Source organism: Rattus norvegicus, chromosome 2, assembly GCF_021556685.1.
Source record: "Rattus norvegicus strain SHRSP/BbbUtx chromosome 2, alternate assembly SHRSP_T2T, whole genome shotgun sequence".
Taxonomy (NCBI): Eukaryota; Metazoa; Chordata; class Mammalia; order Rodentia; family Muridae; genus Rattus; species Rattus norvegicus.
The window spans coordinates 78417356-78427453 of record NC_141535.1 but is presented as its reverse complement, the minus strand read 5'-3'; the positions used below and the strand labels follow the sequence as shown (position 1 = coordinate 78427453).

General features: G+C 42.2%; 1 pseudogene; it reads left to right on the top strand.

The window, feature by feature from the left end:
* Positions 1–9151: 9151 nt before the first annotated feature.
* On the top strand, positions 9152–9728 carry Rpl9-ps22 (ribosomal protein L9, pseudogene 22; annotated as a pseudogene).
* Positions 9729–10098: the final 370 nt, after the last annotated feature.

Genomic DNA, 10098 nt, shown 5'->3' with positions numbered 1-10098 from the left:
GGTAAAACCATTCTGGAAATCAGTCTGGAGGATCCTCAGAAAATTGGACATTGAACTGCCTGAGGATCCAGCTATACCTCTCTTGGGCATATACCCAAAAGATGCCTCAACATATAAAAGAGACACGTGCTCCACTATGTTCATCGCAGCCTTATTTATAATAGCCAGAAGCTGGAAAGAACCCAGATGCCCTTCAACAGAGGAATGGATACAGAAAATGTGGTACATCTACACAATGGAATATTACTCAGCTATCAAAAACAACGACTTTATGAAATTCGTAGGCAAATGGTTGGAACTGGAAAATATCATCCTGAGTGAGCTAACCCAATCACAGAAAGACATACATGGTATGCACTCATTGATAAGTGGCTATTAGCCCAAATGCTTGAATTACCCTAGATCCCTAGAACAAAGGAAACTCAAGACGGATGATCAAAATGTGAATGCTTCACTCCTTCTTTAAATGAGGAAAAAGAATACCCTTGGCAGGGAAGGGAGAGGCAAAGATTAAAACAGAGCCTGAAGGAACACCCATTCAGAGCCTGCCCCACATGTGGCCCATACATATACAGCCACCCAATTAGACAAGATGGATGAAGCAAAGAAGTGCAGATCGACAGGAGCCGGATGTAGATCGCTCCTGAGAGACACAGCCAGAATACAGCAAATACAGAGGCGAATGCCAGCAGCAAACCACTGAACTGAGAATAGGTCCCCTATTGAAGGAATCAGAGAAAGAACTGGAAGAGCTTGAAGGGACTCGAGACCCCAAAAGTACAACAATGCCAAGCAACCAGAGCTTCCAGGGACTAAGCCACTACCTAAATACTATACATGGACTGACCCTGGACTCTGACCCCATAGGTAGCAATGAATATCCTAGTAAGAGCACCAGTGGAAGGGGAAGCCCTGGGTCCTGCTAAGACTGAACCCCCAGTGAACTAGTCTATGGGGGGAGGGCGGCAATGGGGGGAGGGTTGGGAGGGGAACACCCATAAGGAAGGGGAGGGGGGAGGGGGATGTTTGCCCGGAAACCGGGAAAGGGAATAACACTCGAAATGTATATAAGAAATACTCAAGTTAATAAAAAAAAAAAAAGAAAGAAAAGAAAGAAGGAGAAAGCCGTTCTGTGGTTGATGCTTTCTGCATACAATGGTCAGTCATTAATAAAGACTTGTTCTTGGACCAGAGTTGAGTCCATCCCTCTGAACCTCCTGGGGAAGGCTTCTCCATTTCTATGGTTCTGAGGTATCATGGTCATTGGCATGGCTATGGCCATGTCAATAAAACTCAGGACTTTATCTGATCCCCAGACAGGCATCCTACCAGATAGTGATACCCCATTCGTTACCAAGGCTCTTCTATGATCCACACATGGCTCCGCACAGCTGCTGCCACTCTAAACACTGATATCTCTTATCAATACTCCAAGGATATCTGAAAATAACACACACACACACACACACACACACACACACACACACACACAAACACACACACACACACACACACATTTGCCTGTTCCTGCATATGCAGCAGACCTCATGTTCCTCCTTCTGTTTGGTATAGCATGGGATCCTGGGGCTATAAATGTGCCTAGAATGGTTTTTTTTTGTTTGTTTGTTTGTTTGTTTTTTTTTTGTTTTTTTTTTTTGTTTTTTTGCCTAGAATGGTTTTAAGAGAAGGTCTCTGTTTTGGACTTCACTCTGAGGGAAATGTGTTTGCAAGGATAATGGGGCAAAAGGTGTGCTGAGATGTTACTCAGTTGCAAGTAACACAAACAGGAAGAATGGATATAAAGCAAGGAAAACGCAGGAAAGGGATTACCCGATTACCACTTCCATGATGGTATTAACATGTAATCTTCCTCTCCTGCCGCTTCACTGTGACTAGTGCCTCACCTCCAGGCTAGGATACACCATGATCATCTCCAGTGAAATCTATCAGTCCTCCTCCTGGGCACCTCTTTGATTAGGAAGCAAATATTTCATTACAACATCAGTTTCCTACACACTCAATACTCTTTCCTCGACCTGTAGGTCATGACTCCTTTGGAGGTCACATATATCCTGCATGTCTAAGTAGGGTTATTCCAGAGAAACCCTACTATGAATGTGGGTAGTAGCATCCCCTGGGCTATGGGACCAAATAAATAAGAAGTGAAATGGAGGACCTCAGCTGAGCACCAGCATTCATCTCTCTGCCTCCTGACTGCAGCTGTCTTATCTTCCTGTCACCACAGCCAGACCAGCTATCATCATGATAGATTGGAGCCCTGCAAATGATGAATCAAAACCACTCTAGCCTGCGTCAAGTTGACATAAAACTAGCCAGTGCAACTGATTCCTTGTCGACTTGACATACAAGCATCACTTTCCAATTAGAACCTTTCCTTTCTCATTTATCCCCAAGATGGCAGGCATATTGCTATTGTCACAATTTAAAAAAATAAGGTAACTTTTTATGTTGCACAGTCTTTACAAATTTTTTTATTATTAACTTGAGTATTTCTTATAGACATTTCGAGTGTTATTCCCTTTCCCAGTTTCCGGACAAACATCCCCCTCCCCCCTCCCCTTTCTTATGGGTGTTCCCCTCCCAACCCTCCCCCCATTGCCGCCCTCCCCCCAACAGTCTAGTTCACTGGGGGTTCAGTCTTAGCAGGACCCAGGGCTTCCCCTTCCACTGGTGCTCTTACTAGGATATTCATTGCTACCTATGGGGTCAGACTCCAGGGTCAGTCCATGTATACTCTTTAGGTAGTGGCTTAGTCCCTGGAAGCTCTGGTTGCTTGGCATTGTTGTACATATGGGGTCTCGAGCCCCCTTCAAGCTCTTCCAGTTCTTTCTCTGATTCCTTCAACGGGGGTCCTATTCTCAGTTCAGTGGTTTGCTGCTGGTATTCGCCTCTGTATTTGCTGTATTCTGGCTGTGTCTCTCAAGAGCGATCTACATCCGGCTCCTGTCGGTCTGCACTTCTTTGCTTCATCCATCTTGTCTAATGGGATGGCTGTATATGCATGGGCCACATGTGGGGCAGACTCTGAATGGGTGTTCCTTCAGTCTCTGTTTTAATCTTTGCCTCTCTCTTCCCTGCCAAGGGTATTCTTGTTCCCCTTTTAAAGAAGGAGTGAACCATTCACATTTTGATCATCTGTCTTGAGTTTCATTTGTTCTAGGCATTTAGGGTAATTCAAGCATTTGGGCTAATAGCCACTTATCAGTGAGTGCATACCATGTATGTCTTTCTGTGTTTGGGTTAGCTCATTCAGGATGATATTTTCCAGTTCCAGCCATTTGCCTACGAATTTCATAAAGTCGTTGTTTTTGATAGCTGAGTAATATTCCATTGTGTAGATGTACCACATTTTCTGTATCCATTCCTCTGTTGAAGGGCATCTGGGTTCTTTCCAGCTTCTGGCTATTATAAATAAGGCTGCAATGAACATAGTGGAGCACGTGACTTTTTTATATGTTGGGGCATCTTTTGGGTATATGCCCAAGAGAGGTATAGCTGGATCCTCAGGCAGTTCAATGTACAATTTTCTGAGGATCCTCCAGACTGATTTCCAGAATGGTTGTACCAGTATGCAATCCCACCAACAATGGAGGAGTGTTCCTCTTTCTCCACATACTCGCCAGCATCTGTTCTCCCCTGAGTTTTTGATCTTAGCCATTCACACTGGTGTGAGGTGAAATCTCAGGGTTGTTTTGATTTGCATTTCCCTTATGACTAAAGATGTTGAACATTTCTTTAGGTGTTTCTCCGCCATTCAGCATTCTTCAGCTGTGAATTCTTTGTTTAGCTCTGAGCCCCATTTTTTAATAGGGTTATTTGTTTCCCTGTGGTCTAACTTCTTGAGTTCTTTGTATATTTTCGATATAAGGCCTCTATCTGTTGTAGGATTGGTAAAGATCTTTTCCCAATCTGTTGGTTGCCGTTTTGTCCTAACCACAGTGTCCTTTGCCTTACAGAAGCTTTGCAGTTTTATGAGATCCCATTTGTCAATTCTTGATCTTAGAGCGCAAGCCATTGGTGTTTTGTTCAGGAAATTTTTTCCAGTGCCCATGTGTTCCAGATGCTTCCCTAGTTTTTCTTCTATTAGTTTGAGTGTGTCTGGTTTGATGTAGAGGTCCTTGATCCACTTGGACTTAAGCTTTGTACAGGGTGATAAGCATGGATCGATCTGCATTCTTCTACATGTTGCCCTCCAGTTGAACCAGCACCATTTGCTGAAAATGCTATCTTTTTTCCATTGGATGGTTTTGGCTCCTTTGTCAAAAATCAAGTGACCATAGGTGTGTGGGTTCATTTCTGGGTCTTCAATTCTATTCCATTGGTCTATCTGTCTGTCTCTGTACCAATACCATGCAGTTTTTATCACTATTGCTCTGTAATACTGCTTGAGTTCAGGGATAGTGATTCCCCCTGAAGTCCTTTCATTGTTGAGGATAGCTTTAGCTATCCTGGGTTTTTTGTTATTCCAGATGAATTTGCAAATTGTTCTGTCTAACTCTTTGAAGAATTGGATTGGTATTTTGATGGGGATTGCATTGAATCTGTAGATTGCTTTTGGTAAAATGGCCATTTTTACTATATTAATCCTGCCAATCCATGAACATGGGAGATCTTTCCATCTTCTGAGGTCTTCTTCAATTTCCTTCTTCAGTGTCTTGAAGTTCTTATTGTACAGATCTTTTACTTGCTTTGTTAAAGTCACTCTGAGGTACTTTATATTATTTGGGTCTATTATGAAGGGTGTCGTTTCCCTAATTTCTTTCTCGGCTTGTTTCTCTTTTGTATAGAGGAAGGCAACTGATTTATTTGAGTTAATTTTATACCCAGCCACTTTGCTGAAGTTGTTTATCAGCTTTAGTAGTTCTCTGGTGGAACTTTTGGGATCACTTAAATATACTATCATATCATCTGCAAATAGTGATATTTTGACTTCTTCTTTTCCGATCTGTATCCCCTTGACCTCCTTTTGTTGTCTGATTGCTCTGGCTAGAACTTCAAGAACTATATTGAATAAGTAGGGAGAGAGTGGGCAGCCTTGTCTAGTCCCTTATTTTAGTGGGATTGCTTCAAGTTTCTCTCCATTTAGTTTAATGTTAGCGACTGTTTTGCTGTACATGGCTTTTACCATGTTCAGGTATGGGCCTTGAATTCCTATTCTTTCCAGGACTTTTATCATGAAGGGGTGTTGAATTTTGTCAAATGCTTTCTCAGCATCTAATGAAATGATCATGTGGTTTTTTTCTTTCAGTTTGTTTATATAATGGATCACGTTGATGGTTTTCCATATAGTAAACCATCCCTGCATGCCTGGGATGAAGCCTACTTGATCATGGTGGATGATTGTTTTGATGTGCTCTTGGATTCGGTTTGCCAGAATTTTGTTGAGTATTTTTGCGTCGATATTCATAAGGGAAATTGGTCTGAAGTTCTCTTTCTTTGTTGTGTCTTTGTGTGGTTTAGGTATAAGAGTAATTTTGGCTTCGTAGAAGGTATTCGGTAGTAATCCATCTGTTTCAATTTTGTGGAATAGTTTGGATAATATTAGTATGAGGTCTTCTATGAAGGTTTGATAGAATTCTGCACTAAACCCGTCTGGTCCTGGGCTCTTTTTGGTTGGGAGACCTTTAATGACTGCTTCTATTTCTTTAGGAGTTATGGGGTTGTTTAACTGGTTTATCTGTTCCTGATTTAACTTCGATACCTGGTATCTGTCTAGGAAATTGTCCATTTCCTGAAGATTTTCAAATTTTGTTGAATATAGGTTTTTATAGTAAGATCTGATGATTTTTTGAATTTCCTCCGAATCTGTAGTTATGTCTCCCTTTTCATTTCTGATTATGTTAATTTGGACACACTCTCTGTGTCCTCTCGTTAGTCTGGCTAAGGGTTTATCTATCTTGTTGATTTTCTCAAAGAACCAACTTTTGGTTATGTTGATTCTTTCTATTGTCCTTTTTGTTTCTACTTGGTTGATTTCAGCTCTGAGTTCGATTATTTCCTGCCTTCTACTCCTCCTGGGTGTATTTGCTTCCTTTTGTTCTAGAGATTTTAGGTGTGCTGTCAAGCTGCTGACATATGCTCTTTCCTGTTTCTTTCTGCAGGCACTCAGCGCTATGAGTTTTCCTCTTAGCACAGCTTTCATTGTGTCCCATAAGTTTGGGTATGTTGTACCTTCATTTTCATTAAATTCTAAAAAGTTTTTAATTTCTTTCTTTATTTCTTCCTTGACCAGGTTATCATTGAGTAGAGCATTGTTAAATTTCCAAGTATATGTGGACATTCTTCCTTGATTGTTATTGAAGACCAGTTTTAGGCCGTGGTGGTCCGATAGCACGCATGGGATTATTTCTATCTTTCTGTACCTGTTGAGGCCCGTTTTTTGACCAATTATATGGTCAATTTTGGAGAAAGTACCATGAGGAGCTGAGAAGAAGGTATATCATTTTGCTTTAGGATAGAATGTTCTATAAATATCCGTTAGGTCCATTTGGCTCATGACTTCTCTTAGTCTGTCTACATCTCTGTTTAATTTCTGTTTCCATGATCTGTCCATTGATGAGAGTGGGGTGTTGAAATCTCCCACTATTATTGTGTGAGGTCCAATGTGTGTTTTGAGCTTTAGTAAGGTTTCTTTTACATATGTAGGTGCCCTTGTATTTGGGGCATAGATATTTAGGATTGAGAGTTCATCTTGGTGGATTTTTCCTTTGATGAATATGTAGTGTCCTTCCTTATCTTTTTTGATGACTTTTAGTTGAAAATTGATTTTATTTGATATTAGAATGGCTACTCCAGCTTGCTTCTTCTGACCATTTGCTTGGAAAGTTGTTTTCCAGCCTTTCACTCTGAGGTAGTGTCTGTCTTTGTCTCTGAGATGTGTTTCCTGTAGGCAGCAGAATGCAGGGTCCTCGTTGTGTATCCAGTTTGTTAATCTATTTCTTTTTATTGGGGAGTTGAGGCCATTGATGTTGAGAGATATTAAGGAATAGTGGTTATTGCTTCCCGTTATATTCATATTTGGATGTGAGGTTATGTTTGTGTGCTTTCATTCTCTTTGTTTTGTTGCCAAGACGATTAGTTTCTTGCTTCTTCTAGGGTATAGCTTGCCTCCTTATGTTGGGCTTTACCATTTATTATCCTTTGTAGTGCTGGATTTGTAGAAAGATATTGTGTAAATTTGGTTTTGTCATGGAATATCTTGGTTTCTCCATCTATGTTAATTGAGAGTTTTGCAGGATACAGTAACCTGGGCTGGCATTTGTGTTCTCTTAGGGTCTGTATGACATCAGTCCAGGATCTTCTGGCCTTCATAGTTTCTGGCGAGAAGTCTGGTGTGATTCTGATAGGTCTGCCTTTATATGTTACTTGACCTTTTTCCCTTACTGCTTTTAATATTCTTTCTTTATTTTGTGCATTAGGTGTTTTGACTATTTTGTGACGGGAGGTGTTTCTTTTCTGGTCCAATCTATTTGGAGTTCTGTAGGCTTCTTGTATGCCTATGGGTATCTCTTTTTTTAGGTTAGGGAAGTTTTCTTCTATGATTTTGTTGAAGATATTTACTGGTCCTTTGAGCTGGGAGTCTTCACTCTCTTCTATACCTATTATCCTTAGGTTTGATCTTCTCATTGAGTCCTGGATTTCCTGTATGTTTTGGACCAGTAGCTTTTTCTGCTTTACATTATCTTTGACAGTTGAGTCAATGATTTCTATGGAATCTTCTGCTCCTGAGATTCTCTCTTCCATCTCTTGAATTCTGTTGGTGAGGCTTGTATCTACAGCTCCTTGTCTCTTCTTTTGGTTTTCTATATCCAGGGTTGTTTCCATGTGTTCTTTCTTGATTGCTTCTATTTCCATTTTTAATTCCTTCAACTGTTTGATTGTGTTTTCCTGGAATTCTTTCAGGGATTTTTGCGATTCCTCTCTGTAGGCTTCTACTTGTTTATTAATGTTTTCCTGTGTTTCCCTAAGTGTGTTCATGTCTTTCTTGAAGTCCTCCAGCATCATGATCAAATATGATTTTGAAACTAGATCTTGCTTTTCTGGTGTGTTTGGATATTCCATGTTTGTTTTGGTGGGAGAATTGGGCTCCAATGATGCCATGTAGTCTTGGTTTCTGTTGCTTGGGTTCCTGCGCTTGCCTCTCACCATCAGATTATCTCTAGTGTTACTTTGTTCTGCTATTTCTGACAGTGGCTAGACTGTCCTATAAGCCTGTGTGTCAGGAGTGCTGTAGACCTGTTTTCCTTTTTTTCAGTCAGTTATGGGGCCAGAGTGTTCTGCCTCGGGCGTGTAGTTTTTCCTCTCTACAGGTCTTCAGCTGTTCCTGTGGGCCTGTGTCTTGAGGTCACCAGGCAGCTTTCTTGCAGCAGAAAATTTGGTCTTACCTGTGGTCCCGAGGCTCAAGTTTGCTCACGGGGTGCTGCCCAAGGGCTCTCTGCAGCGGCAGCAACCAGCAAGACCTGTGCCGCCCCTTCCGGGAGCTTCAGTGCACCAGAGTTCCAGATGGCCTTGGTGTTTTCCTCTGGCGTCCGAGATGTATGTACAGAGATCAGTCTCTTCTTGTTTCCCAGGCTTGTCTGCCTCTCTGAAGGTTCAGCTCTCCCTCCCACGGGATTTGGGTGCAGAGAACTGTTTATCCGGTCTGTTTCTTTCAGGTTCCGGCGGTGTCTCAGGCAGGGGTCCTGCCGCTCCTGGGCCCTCCCCCACGGGAGCCCAGAGGCCTTATACAGTTTCCTCTTGGGCCAGGGATGTGGGCAGGGGTGGGCAGTGTTGGTGGTCTCTTCTGCTCTGCAGCCTCAGGAGTGCCCACCTGATCAGGTGAGGTGTCTTTCCCACAGGGTCTGGGAGCAGAGAGCTGCTGCGGGCCCGGGATCCGCGGGCGTGGGACCTCAGGCAAACACAGGACGTGCCCGGTCCTAGATGAACTCTGCCTCTGTGTGTCCCGATCTCACCAGGCAGCTCTCTTGCAGCAGACAAATTGGTCTTACCTGTGGTCCCGAGGCTCAAGTTTGCTCGCGGGGTGCTGCCCAAGGGCTCTCTGTGGCGGCAGCAACCAGGAAGACCTGTGTAGTCTTTACAAATTTAAATGCATTAAAAGTTATCTCTTTGCTTTGCCCAGTCTACTTCAAGAATGAAGACCATTCTCAGCAATCAGACTGTTGACGTTCCAGAAAACTTCGACATCACTCTGAAGGGGCGCACAGTCACTCTGAAGGGCCCCAGGGAAACTCTGTGGAAGGACTTCAATCACATCAGTGTAGAGCTGAGTCTTCTTGGAAAGAAAAAGAAAAGGCTCCGTGTTGACAAGTGGTGGGGTAACAGAAAAGAACTGGCCACTGTCAGAACCATCTGCAGTCATGTTCAGAATATGATCAAGGGTGTGACACTGGGTTTCCATTACAAGATGAGGTCTGTGTATGCTCACTTCTTTATCAATGTCGTTATTCAGGAGAATGGATTTTTGGTTGAAATCTGAATTTCTTGGGTGAAAAATACGTCCACAGGGTTCGAATGAGGACAGGCATTGCTTGTTCTGTCTCTCAAGCCCAGAAGGATGAATTAATCCTTGAAGGAAATAATATTGAGCTGGATTCAAATTCAGAAGCTCTGATGCAGCAAGCCACACAGTTAAAAACAAGGATATCAGAAAGTTTTTGGATGACTTCTATGTGTCAGAGAAGGGAACCATGCAGCAGATTTATGAATGAGATCTCAGTTTCCTAGCTCCAGAAACGAGATCCTGATCTCAAGTACTATTGGGCTCTTTGGGGACAATAAAAGACTTCTATATTGAAAAAAAGTTATCTCTTTAAAATACCCAATCCCTTTTAAAAATCTATATAAAAATGTTTCAAGTATTTCAGCTATAGGAGCCTATAAGATCAAAAATAGGCTAAATATTTTCTCCTCAAGGGAAGAACCAGGGCACAGTCACCATCTAAACCAAGAAAAACCCAACTCCAACAGTGTAAATAATGCAACACCTAATGTCTGGGATTTGCTTGTGATTCTGTGAGCTCTCCGAGAAGTATGGGTCACTTCATTATCCTCTACAGGACACACAACTTGTCTTCCAGG